We start from the raw sequence: 19,396 nt of genomic DNA, 5'->3' as shown, positions 1-19,396 counted from the left end.
CAGCCATCTGGGTGACCCCAGCTGCGGTCCCAGTCGCCGTGGAGCACAGGCAGGCCGTTCCCTCACACCCGACCCACGACATCACGAGTACAACCAAGCGGTGGCTGTTCTCAGCTCCCAAGTTTTGGGGTGGGTGAGTTAGGCCGCAAGAGACCACCGAAATGGAGCTATCGCTGCAAACCCTGACAGCACTAACGTAGAGTAAGAGGGTGCTAGGAACTTTATTCCCAAAACCTGGTAAACTGAGGCAGAATGAGCGAATTCCAAGAGAAACGCAACTCATCAGGGCTGACTCGGGAAGAAACAGAAAATCTGACTAAACGACCAACATTAAAGAATTAGAATCAAGAAAGAAAAATCAACGTACAAAGAACACTCCACGCCTAGATGGCTTCTCCAGAAAGTCCCACCCAGCATTCAGCAGGAACACATCTGTGAAGCACATGAAGAAAAAGTATGGGCCAAACTCACTCCTGAAGACGGATGTAAAAATCCTCAACAAGACGTCAGCAAACGCAATCCAACGATATTTTTAAAGGCGGATACGGCATGATCAAGTTGGATTTGTGCTGGGAACACGAAAATGACTGCGTGCGTGAAAATCAACTGATGTGATCCACCACGTTAATAAATCAAGAGGGACTTAAGAGAATATACCCACGACTCCGTACGTGAAGCTCAGTCACAGGCACAGCTAAGCTGGATTCGGAGGGGTGCGCGCTCCGTGGTAAACTAGAAAGAACGGCAAGGACAGCGGCCATATGGACAGGGAGGGAGGGGCAGTGGTCAAGGGGACGGAGACACAACGTCTGTTTTTAACCCGGGGGGCGGCTGCACGGACGTGTCATCAGAACTACTCTCTTGGGCTCCCCTGGTGGCGCAGCGGTTGAGAGTCCGCCTGCCGATGCAGGGGACGCGGGTTTGCGCCCCGGTCCGGGAAGATCCCACATGCCGCGGAGCGGCTGGGCCCGTGAGCCATGGCCGCTGAGCCTGCGCGTCCGGAGCCTGTGCTCCGCAACGGGAGAGGCCACAGCAGTGAGAGGCCCGCGTACCGCAAAAAATAAAAAAAGGACGACTCTCTTACACCGGCACTCTTCTGCAGGAACCACACAGCTCACAACACAGATGCTTGAGACAACAACCAGGCACGGAAAACAGTCCACGCCTGCAGTGCCCACGGTGTCCAGGAGCAACGTCGATCATGACGGAGCCCAGCACAGCCAACCCAGGAACCACGCGGGCGAGGGGCAGCGACCGCCCGCAGTCAGGCTGGTCTGCCACATCCACGCGCGGCCCCTCGGTAGCCGCGGGTCCTCTGCGTCCGCAGGCCGCGCAGCGCTGTAGAACCGACGGCTGATCGAAGTCCGAGCGGTTCACACCCACGTTGTTCCAGGGCCAACTGCAGCTGCCGTACGACGAGCCAGATGAAGCCCGTGGCAGCGGCAACCAGCCGACCGCCCGCAGTAGCCAAGAGGGCTGTGGTGGCAAGACCGTGAGGAGAGGCAGGAGAGGCAGCTAGAGGTTTCCTATTTCCTGCAGAAGACAAGAAAGACCCTGTGGGGAAAGGCGGGGAGCTTGCAGAGCCAGGCTCTCAGGGGAAGAGGCCAGTTGGTGAAGCAGGGCTGAGTCAGAATGCTGCCCCGTCTCGTTTCCCTGGATGCACCATAGGAAACGGGCAGGGCACGGGACACCCTTAAATCCCCAAACGGGGTGGAGGTGGGGTGGGACACACAGAGGAGCCCTGCCAGCTGGTGGCTCCGTGGCCTCCAGCCCCGACACGTTCAGGCACCACTGCCTTCTGGAGCCTCCTCCTGGTGACTGCGCCTGGCTCGGGACACCCTCCTCTGACAGCAGCGTGAGCCCAAATTAGTTGGGCTGGAGGGCTTCCTACAGCGGGTTCCAGCCACCTCTCTGCTGACAAGAGGAGTTCAGATGCCACAGCAGTGGCGATAAGACAGGGGTCACGTGAAATTTAGCGCGCCTAGTACTAACTGCAAGTCCAGAACTAGTTGCATTAAGATAAACGCCTCACTCAGCACTTGACGGATTGCTGTGCCCCGATAATCCCACTGGTTAAACGAAGCGGTTGCGTTTCCTTTTAAAGCGCTATTTATCGGTATAATTTAATGAGACTGGAAATTAGGGCTTAACTCTGCCACGAAACAATGCTCTCATCTTCTACCTTGGAGGTGTGTACACCTGTTACAGGAGCGCGCAGATTCTCCGATGTTCAGAGACACCGATTATTCAAGATACGAGGCTTGTGTGCTCAAGGCAAGTGAACAGGGGGACGAGACAAGCAGCGGCCTCTCCGCGTCCCTGACGGCGGCCACCGCGTTACGCGCTTAACTAGTCCTATGAACAGGTACCTGCCAAAGAAGGATGGCGAGCGGACGGGCACCGGGAAGAGAGGCTGCAGGTGGCGCCCGAGACACGGAGCCAGGGCAGGGAGGGCACCGATGCCCCTCCGCTGACACAGAAAGCAGAAGGGGTCCATCAAGATGCTTTTGGTGAGAGGGAGAGGGGAGGCCTCTCAGGAGAAGTTGGCATGAGAAAGAGGAATCCAGGCTGTGTTTTCAGAAAGATCACGCTGACAGCTCTGTGGGCAAAGGCCAGAGGGTGAGGCTGGGACAGTTAGGGGACAGAGGGATTACAGAGACGGAAAACGTCAGAGGTATCTCAGAGGTGCCGTGGACAGGCCTTGGGAATGAGGCCTGCAGGGGGAGGAATGAAACGAAGCCAGAGTGTCTCCAAGGATGCTGGTTCCTTCAAAGGGGCAGAGAGGCTTTTCAATAACCAATGTGAGAAAATCAAAAGAAAACAGGAAATTTTAGAAGATGGGTGTTTTTCAATGGTTCTGAACTATGAAAACCTCTGAAGTACATTAACTGTGGTCGTTGATATTTCAGCTTCAACAAGGACAAAACCTTTCCTGGCTGAGATTCCATAAGAATAAAGTCAATTCTAGTATGTGAACGACTGTGAAGAGAAGTGAAAGCTTCACGTGGTAAAACTGCAATGAACACTTAAATACAAGAACGTTCAAATAATCAGTACAAATCCCAAGGAAGGGGAACCGCCATTAGACAATATCACGCAGTCAGGGCTTGATAAACGGGGCAGGGATGGGGGCACTGGCCCTCAGTTCCTCTGATACTTCTATGAAGAAAGAAATGCCCAAGGAAATGGTAGTCTAGTCCAGGGGTCTTGGTTTGATTTAATCCTTTTTTTTAAATTTATTTATGTATTTTTGGCTGTGTTGGGTCTTCGTTGCGGTGCGCGGGCTTCTCACTACGGTGGCTTCTCTTGCCGCGGAGCACGGGCTCTAGGCGTGCGGGCTTCAGCAGCTGTGGCTCGCAGGCTCAGTAGTTGTGGCACAGGGGCTTAGGTGCTCCGCGGCATGTGGGATCTTTCCGGACCAGGGCTCGAACCCGCGTTGCCTGCATTGGCAGGCGGATTCTTAACCACGGCGCCACCAGGGAAGCCCCTGATTTCATCTTTTTTGTACGATTTAAACTCCATTTGGAATTCCCTGGCAGGCCAGTGATTAGGACTTGGTGCGTTCACTGCCAGGGCCCGGGTTCAAACCCCGGTTAGGGAACTAAGATCCTGCAAGCCGTGCAGTGCACCCTAAACACATAAAGTCCATTTGGGAAGTGCTCTGCGCGGCACGTTTAGTTCCGTGACATCCGAGGACCACACTTGTCACTGCTCCCGCACAGGGCCCACTTTGGTCTGAGTCAACGCGACTGGGTCCAGGTCGAGAACACTGGATCCACCTCGCCCTGAAGGCTCAACCAAACAGGTTTCTCACATGACCTTGGTACCTCCCAACCGTGCCTCAACTTACCAACCTTTTATTTCCCCTGCATTTTGGGCTTAAGAGACCAACCAAAATGGACTCTGTCATTTGTTCTACTTAGTGAATTAAATACGTTCCAGGCTCTGAGCAAATACGAATAACGTACTTTCCCTCATAAGCAAGATTCCTTTGGAATGAAGTACTGCAACAACGTGGCTGGGTCTCTGAGTCATCACACCGAGTGAAGCAAGCCAGACCAAAAAGGGACGTGTTGCCTGACCCATCCACGTCAATTCCAGAAGGTGCAAAGGATCCACTGTGGCAGGAAGTGGGCAAGTGGGGTCGTGTTCGTGACCTTCACAGGGCGGTGCTCCCACGGGGTCTCGAGACTCATCCAGTTGTATACGTCACAGGGTACAGGGTCTGGGCACGTGTCAACCGCACCTCAAAAAAAAGCTGTTTTTAAAAGAGACGACTTTGGGAGATCAGCTGGGTGCTTTGTGACCACCTAGAGGGGTGGGATGGGGAGGGTGGGAGGGAGGGAGATGCACAAGGGAGGAGATATGGGGATATATGTCCACGTATAGCTGATTCACTTTGTTATACAGCAGAAACTAACACACCATTGTAAAGCAATTATACTCCAATAAAGATGTTAAAATAAATAAATTAAATTAAAAAGACTACTTTGTTCTGAATTTTAAAACCCCTCTTCCTATTCTTTGAAGTGAATTGGTAACATTACTGGAAATATTTTTATGACCTGAAGGAAATGTTATTTTTTCAAACTTTCAACAATCAAATACTTCATGGGAAATTAACGCGTGTTGCAAACATTAAAACAATTCATTAAGTAGGTGGGAGACTTCTCCCTATCTCCCTATATTTTATTGTTTTATGATGGTTTTTAGAGAAATCCAATGTTCCCACCAGTAAGGAATGAGCCCTGCATCTCCACAGGAAGAAAGCAGGGATGGAGTGGGGGAGAGAGAGACAGAGACAAACAAAGAGAGAGGGAGAAACACAGAGAGACACACAGAGAGAGGGACAGAGAGTCACAGAGAGAAGGGGAGAGAGGAACAGAGACAGAGGCAGGAACAGAGCGGGCGAGCAGGGCGCTGTCACTGCAGCGCCCAGAGCACAGCCTCCCCCTGCCTCTCCCGCACTCAGGCCCAGGACGATGCTGACACACCACGAAGGCAGCACCGGCCGCACCCAGCACAGAAAAGGGGCGACTCAGTCCCGGGCTCAGCGGGGACGGCCTGAGTCTCCAGGACGGCAGGTGCAGCAGGTGCGGAGGGACAGGCGCTCGGGGCCTCCCTGTCCTCAGCTCCTGTTCCCTTCAGGACAAACCAGCAAGGCCAGTGGGTGAGCGAAAGAGGGGTCTTTGCAGGGGAGCCCAGAGGCATGCGACCTAGACTCCCCCATCCCAGCCGACAAAGCACAAGACCAAGAGAAACGTGAGGAGGACCCAGGGCAGCAGGCGAGGGGGGCCTGGCCCAGAAGATGCCCGCCCGCCCTAGGGCCACAGCCGCTGCCCACAGATGCCGGGAAGCCCACCACGACGGCCCCGCCCACCTCCCCCCAGAAACCTGGACTGGATCATGAAGAGAACAGCCGGAGAAAACGAAAAGCCCTCCAGACTGAAATGCACGAGCCAAGTACACAAAGGAGAGTGAAAGGAAGAATTAAATGCAAAGGAACACTCAGGAGGCTTCCTGTAACCGAAAGAACAAGGACCCGAGACCCGCACAGGCCAGAGCAGGTGAGGAGAGATGTTAGGGGCAGCGGCCCCGGGCGGGGGAGCGCTGAGACCGACCATATACTTCAAGGTCTAAAAGTACCAAAAACGTGGAGACTTCCCTAGGGACGTGTGTCCCTGGGTGACAACAGCGCCAGCTTCTACCGTCACATCCTGCGTTACATAAACTTGGGACATCCACCAGCCACACTTCGATCAGATCCATGTCAAACTAACACGTTCTCATTAGCTCTTAACTAAAATCCAACCAAATGTGATATCTCTGTATTTCTTAAGTAATGTTATAACTTTAAAAGTATTCGGTAAGGTTATTTATCAAATACTGACAATTAATATATTCTATAATCCACTGCAAGGAGATGAGCTGTCTAAATAGGAAAAAGCCTTTAATCATTTTTGATAGAAAGTTCTCAAATCTGTCTCCTTGCTCTTACATAAGACGAACTAAATATAAGTTTTTAACCAGAAAATGCCCTTTGGTTAGGGAACAGAGAAGAGAAAAGGGCAGGTCCTTAGAAGGAAGGAACCTCCCTTGGTGGGGAGACCAGCCTCCCTGGGTAAATAAATGAAAGTAACTATTATAAACTTAGACCCCAGAGACCAGGAGGCCGGGGCCCGGGGGGGATGGTAAGACCCCCGCCAGTGGGAGGGGAGGGGGCAGATCCCCTTCCACGGTGAGAAAAGCCAAGACATCTCGAACGGCACCTCGGGCCTCTGCCAGCAGCGCCACACGAGGGTCCATCTCAGAAGGGGGGGGGGGGAGGTCGCGGAGAGAGAGTAGCGGGAAAGAAGCTAGGTGGGAACAGGCGGCTGTGAACCTCACAGGCCCTCAGAGGAGGGAAAGGGGGCCATGCTTCCTGACTCTCCTCACAGCCGCTGTGACCTTGGCTGGAAACCCATCAAGGACGTTGCAGGAATTAAAAACTACTGCCAACTTCTCTTACAAACAGAGACACAAAAACCGTAACCAAAGTACGAGCAAATTCAAACCCACGCACGTCTGGAAAAGAGCACGTCACAACCAAGTGCGACGTGTCCACACCAAGAAGCGGTGGCTGGCCGAAGTCTGAAAATAAATCAGTACTCCACGTCGCCAGTGACATTTCTACTCAAGAGCGAATTCACTCGGACTCCTCAGTAACCCCAACTGGCATCTCCCTCAATGTCCACTGGTGTGATGAAGCCGGTACTCTGCTCAAAAACCACACCCCACTGTGGAAGAGAACTGAAAACAAGGAGAGAAGAAATACAGAAGCTGAGAGGATGAAAAACAGTATTTCTGCCTATCATGAAAATAAAGACCAAGCACATAAAAGCCCCCGCCCCCCGCTTCCTTCCCTGGGGAGGAGGAAGGGCGACAGGGCTCGGTGTCCGTCAGGAAGTAGCAAGAAGGGCCACAGGGTGAGGCAGGGGGGACAGCCAGCCGGCCACGTAGCCTCTGTCCCCTGTTCTCCGCACGTGGGACGGCCTCCCGGTGGGCGCCGGGCGGAGGGAGAGGGCTGCTCCCCACTGTTCCTAGAGCAGGGGTGCGGAGGGTTCCCCAAGTCCGTGGAAAGAGTGAAATTAGACACAAAACGGTGTGTCTGTGTGTCCAGGCGCATCTTCCCAGTGAAAACGGACAGGGCTTCAGTCAGATGCCCAAAGAGCCCCCGGCCTGCATCCTGTTTCAGGCGAGGATCTAACCACCGGCTGTGACTGACCCCAAACCCAGTCCTCTCTTTGGCACTCAACCAACAAAACATGAGGGCCTCTCCTTTTCCAATACTAGTTGATGGTAACCTATGAAGTGTTATTAAGGAGCACGCAAATCTGCAATTCCTAACCCACAGCTGGGGTGTCCCCGAGTTTGCAGACAGAAGTGTGGTCCCTACACCCAGCACAGGCGCCCGCAGAGGGCCACGCGCCCCACGTTCAGGAAGAACACTTCATTTTCCGTAACAGCTTTAATTTACCATGGATTTCAATGGCTGCTATTGTTATTTTTATCGTTATAACTTTAGCTTTGTTTTATCATTTCTCATTAGTTTAATACGGGTTGTTTGTACACACAGGGATGAAAATTTTGTCAGCTTTCTGGAACGATAATTTTCCAAAAACTAAACTTACCAGTATCATGAATCATCTCCAACTTTACCGCAAAACACACGCACAGAACCCCTCCGAATCGTAGGGGTGCAATGAGGTAGAGATGTCTCATTTATTGGCAACGTGCTGACTCCCAGTATATGAAATTTAACTAATTCGCAACACACTATCAAGGTAAGTGTAACAAAATTACCAGCTATTTTTAAGTTTATGGGGCACTCTTACATAATACAAACTGACAAGTAAAAGTACAAAACGTTTCTTAAAAGATTTACATGTGCTGCTGACAGATTTACTGGAACTGGCTCATTTAATTTCTCCCCAATCCTCTGGTAATGTTGAGCAATTTCTCCAGGGGAAAGAAACCCCCGCCCCCCGTTCAAGATGTTCAGAGGTACAGAACCTTGCCACTAACAGTGATCTAAAGACTTCTAATCGTAAATAGTGGCAAAGTCCACATCTTCCTTCCTTTCTTCCCAAGGCCCTGTTGAAAGGTCAGAAGAGGTACTTCCTGGCCATGAAGGAGTCGTAACAGTGCTGAAAAATTACAAAGGGGGCTTGCAGCCCCGGAAGCTGGGATGGGCGGTCATGGCAGAAAGCAGGCGGACCCAGGCTGACTCGCGGAGTGGAAGGAGCCGTGTGCAAGACAGCGGGGCACGGCTTCCCAAGAGCCAGGAGCCAAGGGCAGGGCTATGACTCCCGGGCCACAGCTTGAGAATACTCCGCAAAGACAGTCTGAGGTTTCCAAGGCGGGGGGTGGTGGGGGGTGTCCAAGTATGGTCACTTGGACCTGGAAGAGAAACGGGTCAGGGCGAAGAGTAATTCTAAGTCAAATAATCAGCACTGGAGGCCACGGGCAGGGAGACAAGGAGAGAGCAGGAGAGATCTACCTGCAAAAGAACGAGGATCGAGCTGCCATCTCACTTCTCACCGGCAACACCAGACTCTGGAAAACACCAGAGCATACTTTCTGAGCTCCAGGGGAAAACTGTATGAACCGAGAATTCTAGACCCAGCCAAATTACCAATCAAGTATGCGAACAAATAAACCACATGTTTGAACACTGCACGCAGGAACCCAAGAAGTCTCTCAGCCGTGCATTCCATAAAGAAGTGGATTAAGCTGGGGCGAAGTGAGAGTAGCATCGACATGCATACACTACCAAACGTAAAACAGTCGGCTGGTGGGAAGCAGCAGCACAGCACAGCGAGATGCGCTCGGTGCTTTGCGATGACCTAGAGGGGTGGGATAGGGAGGGTGGGAGGGAGGCTCAAGAGGGAGGGGATAGGGGGACGTGTGTATGTGTATGGCTTTCTTGTGCAACAGAAACTAACACGGTATTGTGAAGCAATTATACTCCGATAGAGATCTATTTAAAAGAAAAAAAGAAGTGGATTAAGGAGGTGCTCCAACAAAACCAAAACGGAATTTAAGAAACAAACATCACGGGATGTGAGAAACCAGAGCAGCTGAAGCAGCCAGGGGCAGCGCCGAAGCCCGAAAAGAAGTCAGGGGCTACGTCTGCACATCCTCTTTTCTGGGCAGGAGCTCTGGGACGCAGAATTACGTTTCCTGCCTTCTCCACTCAAGCTGTTTGGCTCTGCAGTAAAATATATTTGTCTCATCATAGTACTGTACACTTTGCTTTCCTTACGTTAACATTTCTGGACTAAAGCTGTGGGAAAAGCCCAGAAAGCCTAATGATAGATGACAAACAGACTACAAATGTTTTAAGTTTTGCCAGTATAAATCTAAAAATATAACCCACAAAAGCCAGGAACTAGAGAGGCACTGCTTGCTGGTTCCCCACGTGAACAAGAAGTGAGGCAAAGTGACAGGGGCAAAGACAAGAAGGACGTGAAAGCAGAGGGAGAAGACGCACACCATCACCTGTTCACCTCTGGGGAGAGCAGAGAGGAAGAGGGAACGTGTAACTGCATTCTCGCTCAAAGGCGGGGCCGCATGTAAGAAGATTAATATTTAGTTAAGAATACCTTTAAACACCTGTTAAAGCACCAGAGTTCTTTTATAAATTGAGTACACTTTTATACCACGTGCAGATATCACTTCAGGTTTTTTTCAAAACAGTTAAACCGAAAGGACACCTTTCTCCATCAGTGTGTACTGAACAACTGCAGTGCATCTGTAGGACAGAATGATAAGCTCTCCTTGTAACAAGTGAAGCAGTTACGAGCACTATATTAGTTACATGAAACTGAGTGCTTTTAAAACTACTTTTTACCGTGAAAGCAAAAAGATAAAATGTGTCAGTCCTAAGAAAAGGAGGGTGCCTCTGTACCAACACGTCCATGGTGTAATGACGAAGGTATATGACAGAATGGTGCAGAGACTAAACCAGGATTTCACAGAGAACCTCCACATACGCAACACACGTATATGGTAAGTATGTACACAGATCTCAGAAATCCCACGTACGCAACAGAAGTCCCGTGCACGTGACGGAAATGCCACATACATAAAAAAAAATCCCCCACGTCTACGATGGAAGAGTCACACACGGCACAGAAGTCGGTGCTGACGAGCGCTGTTTAGTTGCCTCCTTCCACATTTCTCCTGCGTGTCCCCGCCACACACACTTTCACACACCCGACACGCCGGGCCGGAGGGTAAGCAGTTGTTGCGGGAAGACACCACGGCGCTTGGAGACGACCTCCCTGGAAACTCAAAAGGGCAGCGGGCAGACCGTCCTGGGAGAAGTACGTGGCCAGGAGCAGCGCTGCACCGAGGCCGCGTCCTCTCTGCTGTGCCCCCGTCCTTAGAGGAAGAAATCGCGGAAGCGTGATGCTGTCCGTTCCACAAGGGATCACAAGAGCAGGGACGGAAACCATCTTCAGTAAAGTCCTTACTAAATGCTGTGATACACTGAAAACGAAAGTATAAACCATTTCTCCGGTCGTTGCTGTTAATTTGCACCGTATCTTGCTCCAGTGATCTAAGAGGCCCGCAGAGATACGTAGAGGAGCAACAGCCTACGAACTGAGTTTAGGGAAAAAATAAAACACATACAAAAGCGGCTCAAAGGACACAGACAAATGTTAGTAGCTACAGCTGGTGTTAGGCGATGGGATTAATGCGCTCCTTCTTCCTAGTTTTGCATCTCTGCAAAGTACACAGAGGCCACAATGAGCATATTTTGTTTTTGAATAAAATATAAAATCCTACGTAAAAGAAACTCAGAAATGCAAGCAGTGTTCTTCAAAGACAGCAGTTGAGGCAGAGGGACAGTGGCTGCCTGAGGGCACAGACGCCGGTCCCGCCAGCCCCCGCCCTCGGACAGGGCCAAGTCTCAGTCTGACCCTGCTTATACGACAAAACTGGCTCAAACAAGCAGCTGTTCCTGTGCTGAACTGGGAGAAGCCTCGTCCTGGCGACACCCTCACCAGCACCTCTCCCCCCAGTGTCCACCCTCACGCAAAAGGGCTGAGTCTCCACAGTAAAAATGCAGAGCACGGGTCCTCGCGTAAGGAGGTGACAATGGAGAAGTCATTTAGTTGACAGATGCGTGTCTCCTCAGCTTTCGGCTTTGCAGAAAACGACAAAATAAATTCCCTTAATGGATAAGTCTGCGTCCCTAATACTTAGGTCAGGGGATGCCCTTGCCCTGGAGTTCAGGTGAGGCACTAGACACCCCGGACAAGGCCACGGCTCTGGGCTCAGCCCCAAGACATATGTGTTACACAACAGCACTGCAGACCAACACTGGAGTTTCAGAGCGAATGAATCGTCCTCACCTACCAGACAAAGCTGATGACTTCTGCAGGAATCCTCGGGTTTAACTGACACAAATAAAAAACGATGTCTCAACCCTTAAACGCGTGAAGCTGAAAACCCCAGGCTTCGGGAGAAGGGGTATCGTGCTGCAGTCAAAGGCACGCGGGCACAGCAAGCCAGCACCCTCGTAACAACGGGACTCAGGAGACGCACACGTGGGAACACCCACCGCCCGACCGTGAGCTCCAGCGACGGCACCGTTGCTGCTCAGTTTTCACACTCGAGAACGGGCCCAGCTGTCACTCACGCTGTGACCAGCCAGAGGACGAGAGCGGACCACCCCCCCCTGAGCACCAGCACATGAGATCGAATATCCAAAAACATGGATTTGTGCATTTCTGGGATGAAGAAGTAGAACTCAGTTCAAAGTGTTGCTTGTCACCAGATGGCCGGTCACTTTACTTATCTCCTGCGCCTGCAGAGCTGCGTAAGCGACCCGGGAGCTGGAAGAAGCAAACCTCCCAAAGATCCTGCTTTGCTGTGGCTGGACCCTCTCCCCAGCGAGCCAGCACAGGGCCTCCGTGCGGATCGGTGTGACCCGCGGGCCAGGTTAGAAACAGAGCTGGCATCGTGCCTGCCGGAAAATCTAGCTCCCCAGCCCTAGAGGCTCCGGGCTTTCCCTCCTGGATGCCCACCTCCCAGGGCTGCACAGGGAGTGAATACAGCAGTCCAGGCAGAGGACTCCTCAGGGTTCACGCACTGCGGACAGAGTGGGGGACGAGGATGCCCAGGTGAGGACAGAAACTACCTGTTAATCAACCGCGATATGCTCGTAATCTACAAAAATTAAGTGACGTTGAATAGTTTTAATATTTGATTCAGTACAATCTAACCCAGAAAGAATGTTCAGCTCAAGTACTACCTCCTCCGTGAAAACCTGGCAACTGCGGAGCCCTCCCGCCGCCCAGAGGCCCCTCTGCCCCACGAGGGTGGAAGGCCTCCCCGCTCCAAGCCCCTGAGACGCATCCTGGGGTGATCTGTGGTCTCATGGGAAAGCATGCCGCATGGATCTCCAACACCTGCCGTACCTGGTGAACCCTGCCTGCCTCCTGTTCGGTCCGTGTTTTATCTGTGTGCCATCTAACAGGCCAGAGCCTTTGAGGGCAGGAACCAAGAAAACCTCCAGGTATTCTCAGGCCCAAGCCACTGCCTAGTAAGGATGTGCTCAGTATTTTTTACGGAGTGTGGTAACCTCTGACTGATACACAGGCGATGTCTACTAATCCTGGGATTCATTAAAAGAAAACTTCACGCCACTAACCGTGTTAGATCACGTGGTTATCCTCAATTTATAAAAGAATTCTGGTGCCTTAACAGGTGTTTAAAGATATTTTTAACTAAATATTAATCTTCATACATGTGATATGTATATATGACTAGTCTTAGCAGTAAAGATTAAGCTCACAAAAGTAAAAGTCAATTGTGACTTCCAACTCGAAATCTTTGAGAAAGTTATAAAGTGGCCAAGCTAAACTGACCTTTGCACTTGTCAAGGAAGGGCTGACTGGGATATAGCTGCGTCAGTGGTAAGGAGTTGTTTCCACAGTGGCTAATATCAAAGAGCTCTCAGGAGTTCAGAGGCACCTCCAGGCAGGACCCTCTGAGGTGTCACCCACGGACCACGTTTCAGACGCTCTGTTAGATAAATTCCACTGTCCCACGCCATTTCCTGGTAGTTTTAAGAGAGTAAGTTCTCCAAGCACTTCCTTTCAGTGCCCATCAGAAGTAAACAAGAGGAGCTGAGGGCAAGGTGAACGATTAACATCCCATAAAATATTTTTAAATTTTATTTGCACATCTTGTCCCTCCAAATAGCCCTGGGAAGCATTCAAGCGAGGCGAGCTGATTTCCCTCCTCACAGATGTAAACTACGCAGAGTCCAAGGGCGTGCGGCACTCAGACACCCTGGCCTCCAGCCCCGGTGACCTTCCCACGGCCCCTCTGGCCCCCACGACTCCAGTTCACCCTTCATCCTCCGGCAACCCCCTCAGCCTCGCTCTGGGATCTGACCCCATCTGCCCGGGACGCCCAGTCCCCATGCCATCTTCCAGGAGTTACCGACCGCAGGTGTCCCCGTGCTGGCAGTCACTGCCCGGTCAGCGCTCTTGACGCAATCCCCCGCCCCCGGCCGGGAGGTGAGGGGGGTCTGCAGACACCTGCCGGCTGCCCCTCGTTCCCACCGCGCCCAGAGACATGGGCCACGAGGGGGCCTTGTCTCGCTGCACAGCTCCACACGATGACCGGGGAGAGCGGCTCCCCTGCCCGCAGGCGGCCCGGCAGATCCCGGGCTGCCCAAAGCCTCCGTGTAGCTCCTGGGCACCTGCCTCCCTTACGGTCAAGTGATGACCGGCTCACGCCTTTGAAAAACTTAATAGAACAGGCAACTCCGGAAAAGACACCCGAGAGAGAACTGGAAAATGATGAGCCAATTTCTACAACTTACACAGGAAAAAAAGTGGTTTTTTGTTTTTTAGAGCAAAGGGGAAGGCGTGCCACGAGCGGTGTCGGAGCACTGCCCCTCTCCAGCACCTCCCCGGGCACTTCCGGAGGAGTCCGACCCCGCCACACGCCTAGCGGAGCGGGAAAATGTAACAAGGCGGGAACAGGAGAGAAGCCAGGCCCGGGGAGCGTGGGGACAGGAGAGCCGCCCGGGGCCGCGGGTCAGCACGTCCACCGCCCTCAGAACAGCCACAGCAGTTTTACTCATAATTGCCCCCAGATGCCTGACTATCCATCGTCACTAGAATCATGGTCAAACGGTGGAATGCTGCACGTGGCAATAAACTCCAACAGCACAGGGAGCCTCACACGTAACGCTGAACAGAAGGAAAGAGACACAAAAATGCGTGCTTTGATTGCATTTGTATAAAACAAGCAAGCAAGGAAGCAGACCTACAGCCCGGAGCCGCGGCAGATGCAGCCACAGGGGGCCCGGGGAGGCAGCGGGTGTCAGGGCTCCGTTTCCAGTGCTCAGGGCCTTGGCCTGGGTGGAAGTCTGCTCTGTGATAACAGCCTGAGCTGCGTATCCATGGTCTGTGCACGTTCCCGTGTGTGATGCTTCTCAACAACAGTTCAGACACAAACCATTTTAAAAGTCACTGGCTGATGAGGTGGAAGAGGAAGGAGGGTAAGAGCACAAAGGCTCCTGAAGGGACACGGGCACCCTCATCTCACACGAGAGTGCAGACGGCAGGGGGAAGGACGGAGGTCCCAGCGGGGTGCGACGGGTGTCCTCCAGGACAGAAATGGGGAGAGACGCTGCCTCGCTTCCGTGAAGCAGGACAGGAACCTCTGTTTCCATAACACATACCATGAGATCCAACGTGTTTGTTTATTACCTTTTTTTAACAATGGTCAAAAATGTGTCACCTATGCAAAATAAAATGAATCCTGACGGCAACTGTAAGTAGAAATATCAAAGGTGCAATAAATGCTAGCAACTCCTTGACTGTTAGAATTTCCAAAGGGACGGCTGAGTGCTTAAATGGATTAGGATGACCCCTCAAAGTGCTACAGGTGAGGACTTGAATTAAAATAGATTCTTGCCAGTGACAAGTATTTAGTTCAATTCCTGAAGAACAAATCAATAAAAACCAAATAGTAAACAAATCCCGCGCACTCTCGCCTCATCTGGCTCTTCGACAAAATGGCCCTCACGAGCAGCCACCCCACGTCCCTCTGTCTTGGAAACCTGCCGGACTGTGTGGAAAACACAAGCGCTACTCGGGATGCAAGTGTGCTGTTTTCCAATTCACTGAAAAAAGAATTAATAATTACTTCATAAAGTAAACAGATCAACATTTTAAAGTTTGTTTCCTGAACGGAAAATGCACACGTCACCCTGAGGTTAATTCCCCCACTTTCAGAGAGTCTGCTGCTGAAAGTGGCTTCTCATCAAGGAAGAAAATTATGCAGAGAAAAGAATCTCACATTTTCTTCTCAAAATCTGGAAGTGAAAAGGCCAAGTAAAAATAAATACAAAGCAAACTGACTCATTTGAGCTTCTCTTCTCCCTGCACTAGCTAATAGAGCAGAAAGCTAGAGTCTGAAAGAAAAGCGTCTGAGCTTTTTGGAGAAAGGCTGAGGATATAAATACACGCTCACATCTGACTCCGGGCTGGGTCGTGAGCCTCGCGTCTCCCCTGCGCAGCTCGAAGGAGAAAGTCCTCACTGTGTGGCTGGCGAGCAGCTCTGGAATGGCCTGCTACAGGCCTCTCAAGGAAACCTCGCGAGTAAATTGACTATTTTCGCTGAAACTTGATCGAGTCGGCTTTTCTATCCTTACAGCTGGAAGCACACTAAGAGCTACGGCAAAACACTGGTCTGAACAGCAAACCTGGAAACAAGCAAAAGGTGCACGACTGGGTTAAAATACTGTGGCCACCTCCCCGCTCTTCAACAGGAGGCTGGAAGACACCAGGGACGGGAGCTTCCGACGGGCGGTGCCACGCAGCCTGTAAAGGACGGCAGGCTGCCCCGCGCTGCAGCGGGGAGGACGAGGGGGACGGAGGGGGCACGTGCACACCTGCCAGGCCCCTCATCCACCCAAATCACTGCTTTCTCCCCTGCAAATGCGTCGTCCGGGGTCCGGGCTGGGCTGTGGCCAACAGGGGAGGGAGGGCTGAGACTGCCCGGTGCCGGGGGGGCCGGAAGGGAGCAAACGTCCAGCAGCTGTCCTCGCGGTGCCACCACGGGGTGGGCCCCGTCGCCGTCTCCCACTGCTGACCCCTGGTATGGTCTCACCGCGTGGGGCAGGGAGGCTGCTGTCCCACTGATGGAAGCTGCCCAGGGCCAAGCTGGACCCCCAGTGAGAAGCAGGCCTCAGCCCCATGGGCGGCTGGCAGGACGGACACCGCCCCCCACGTCCCCCGTACGGAGAGGGGTGCGGCTCCCGGCCTGGAAGGGGCCTTGGCCCGGGACCTTCTCTCCCCACTGCCAGCGCGCACCGGGCACAGGACTGGAAGCAGCGCCAGTGCAGATCAGCATCATCGGACCTGCCAGACTGTCTTCTCTGTGTGAAAAGGCCGTGTGTTCTCAGGTCCACAACTGGAACACAAAATCAGTTTTAAAATCAAAACAATTCGGCCTTTAACCAAAACCCAGGAGCAGAGGAGGCAGTCCACCGTCGGCAGCGGGTGTCTGTGGTGAGACGGCGGCTGGAGGGCCGGGCCTGTGGTTCAGGACGCGAGGCTCCAGCCCAGCCCGAGACGAGGTTCTGACCTGCAGACGGGCCTCTCCTCCTCTCCGTCTGACTTCTTCAGGTCAAGTTCCTGAGACAGACCAATGCTCTCTGCATTGGCCACCTGAGAGGGCAGGCCCCCTAGGGTGACCCGGCTCGTGGACGGCTGGGGGGGCTGCACTGAACAGACAGGGCTCCGCCCTTCCGCCGAATCTGCGCACCCATCGCGGAAGCCTCCCTGCCAAGCAGAGTGTGAAATCCACAACGAACACAGGGCCACCCCAAGGCAAAGGGCAGCAGGGCAGCAGCTCCTAAGCTTCAGGACTCCCGAGTGTGGGGATGGGGGAGGACAACGGCCTGGAGCAACCGACAGCGCCTGTGAGGGGGCCCGGGGCGGGGGGGCCCAGCAGCTGGTGCACACAGCTTCCCAAATGCCCACTCTGTGGTCAGCACCTAACAACGATGACATCTAGGGGCAGAGTTGTCACTTTCATCATAGAATCCATTTCAAAGCCAACCGCGGGTTAGCTCAGAATCAACCACCGTGAACTTCAACGCTCTCTGTGGAGCCGAAGAGGCCCCTTCACCACCACTAAGCACGTACGTTGTGACAGCTTTCAAAAGGGCTTTGGAATTTCTGCTAATCTGATGTGTGAGAAACGGTACCTCAGTGAAGCTGAAGGGCCATTTTTACACGTGCGTGTGTGTGCGTGTGTGTGTCTTGTCTGTTCACGCCTTTTGCCTATTTTCCTACAGGACTTTGGCCTTTCACTTCCCACAACTTTAAGACATTAATGGCATGCCGTGTCGATTTTTCTCACAAATGACCTTTTGTCGTCTGACCTTTTGTCTGACCTTTTGTCGTCTGACCTTGCCGACGGCGTCGTTGTTGTTTTGGTTTTGGCCAGGCATAGGCTCTTAATCGCTCTAGTATTTTAATGTCATCGGTTTCGTCATCGTTTCTTTCGTGGACCCTGAACTCTGAGCTATACTTTTTTTTTTTTTTTTTTTTATGCGTTACGCGGGCCTCTCACTGTTGTAGCCTCTCCCGCTGCGGAGGACAGGCTCCGGACGCGCAGGCTCAGTGGCCATGGCTCACGGGCCCAGCCGCTCCGCGGCACGCGGGATCCTCCCAGACCGGGGCACGAACCCGTGTCCCCTGCATCGGCAGGCGGACTCCCAACCACTGCGCCACCAGGGAAGCCCTCTGAGCTATACTTTTAACAGCCTTTCCCACACTTAGGTTATACTGACGAATGTCTCTAACCCTCGAATGGTTTCCTCTTCACGTTCAGCTCTCGGATCCACTGGTACCCGGTCTAAGGCATAAATCTAATGCTGTCTTTTACAAAATGGTGTCCAACTGTCCCCAAATCACTTTTTCAAAAGTTCATCCCGACCCAGCACTCTTAATCACACACTAGATCTCCGTCTGTACCTTGGGCGTCTGGTCCACGGGTCTGTCTGTTCTATTTGTGTCTGTCCTGCGCCATCACCCCATCACCGCACTTAGGCTTTACAGGACACGTTCATGTCCTTTCCTTAGCCCTTTCTGTTCTGGGTCTTCCAGGTACTCATGCGTGCTTCTTTTTCTGTCAATTTTAGAATCAACGTGTCCAGCCCAAGGGAAAAAAACGACTCCGGAGTTTGTATTTTTATTGGAATCACATTAAATCTGTAAACTTACTTAGCACCGCCACCTCAGTGACACTGCGACGACCAAACCAAGAATAAGGTACGTCCTTCCGTCTGCTCGAGGCTACTTTTGTGACTCTGAGGATCTGCGGAATGTTCTCCACTCAGGTTTCGAACAGGGCTCATACCGTTAACTCCTAAGCTGTGGTACAGGGGCTGTCTCCTCCCCAGCAACTTCTAAGTGGTGAGCTCTGTGCGTGTGAAAGGCACCCGGGCAGATTCCTTTGTCATGTGACCCGCTCTCCTCACTGATCCTCTGGGCCATTCTCTCCGCGCGGTGGCCTCTGCGCAAACACTGCAGGGGTGAGGACGGAGCTCGCCCCAGCGCTGCAGAAGGTTCTGCGGGACAGTACCGCCCGGGTTTGCTGGGGGAGCTGCAAACAGGGACGGCTTACGTCCTCTAGGCCAAACGCCACGCCTTTGTGTCCTCTTGTTCTTTTCTCAGCCTGGCCGGTAGGAACGCTGCAATCAGTAGTCACACTGCACCCCCGTGTTTCCTGCAGCTTCCGCCGCCCGCCCTCCCAGTGGTCCCCCGCCAGCCCCACTCCTCTGTGGGGAGCACAAGTGGAGGGGGGAGGGCCAACGAGCACCTAAAATTTATTTTCAATAAAACCTTCTTTACTTTTCCGGCTCTTATTTAAACCTTTGCTAAGACTTTTTCATGGAGAAACACAAAACTGCCATGTGGGACAAACTGAATGATATTTGTGGACCCTGAAAAAGAGATTTTTTTTTTTAGATTTCTAAATGTTACTTTTATTAGAATTTGAAATAAACAGAAAACACATTTCCGACTCCCATTCCACGACTGCAGTATTCCAGTAATCCTACACCTCGCCAATCCCACACTTAGCCGCGGCATCACTCTCAAGCTCGGGGGACGTGGGATCCCTTCATCCTGCTGCTCCCTGGCTCGGGGCGCCTTCCACTGGGAGGACCCGAGTCCACCGCAGACACAGTAACCCAGTCTGTAAAAGTGAAGTGGGCTGAACTTTTTTTATGTTGCTGGGAAAATTCGTTTTTTATTAATTTGTTGTTCTAATTGCCAAGTCACTCGTTATTAGAAGAATAAGAGAAAAG

This window comes from Phocoena phocoena, chromosome 4 (assembly GCF_963924675.1).
Source record: "Phocoena phocoena chromosome 4, mPhoPho1.1, whole genome shotgun sequence".
Taxonomy (NCBI): Eukaryota; Metazoa; Chordata; class Mammalia; order Artiodactyla; family Phocoenidae; genus Phocoena; species Phocoena phocoena.
This window is presented reverse-complemented; position numbering follows the sequence as displayed.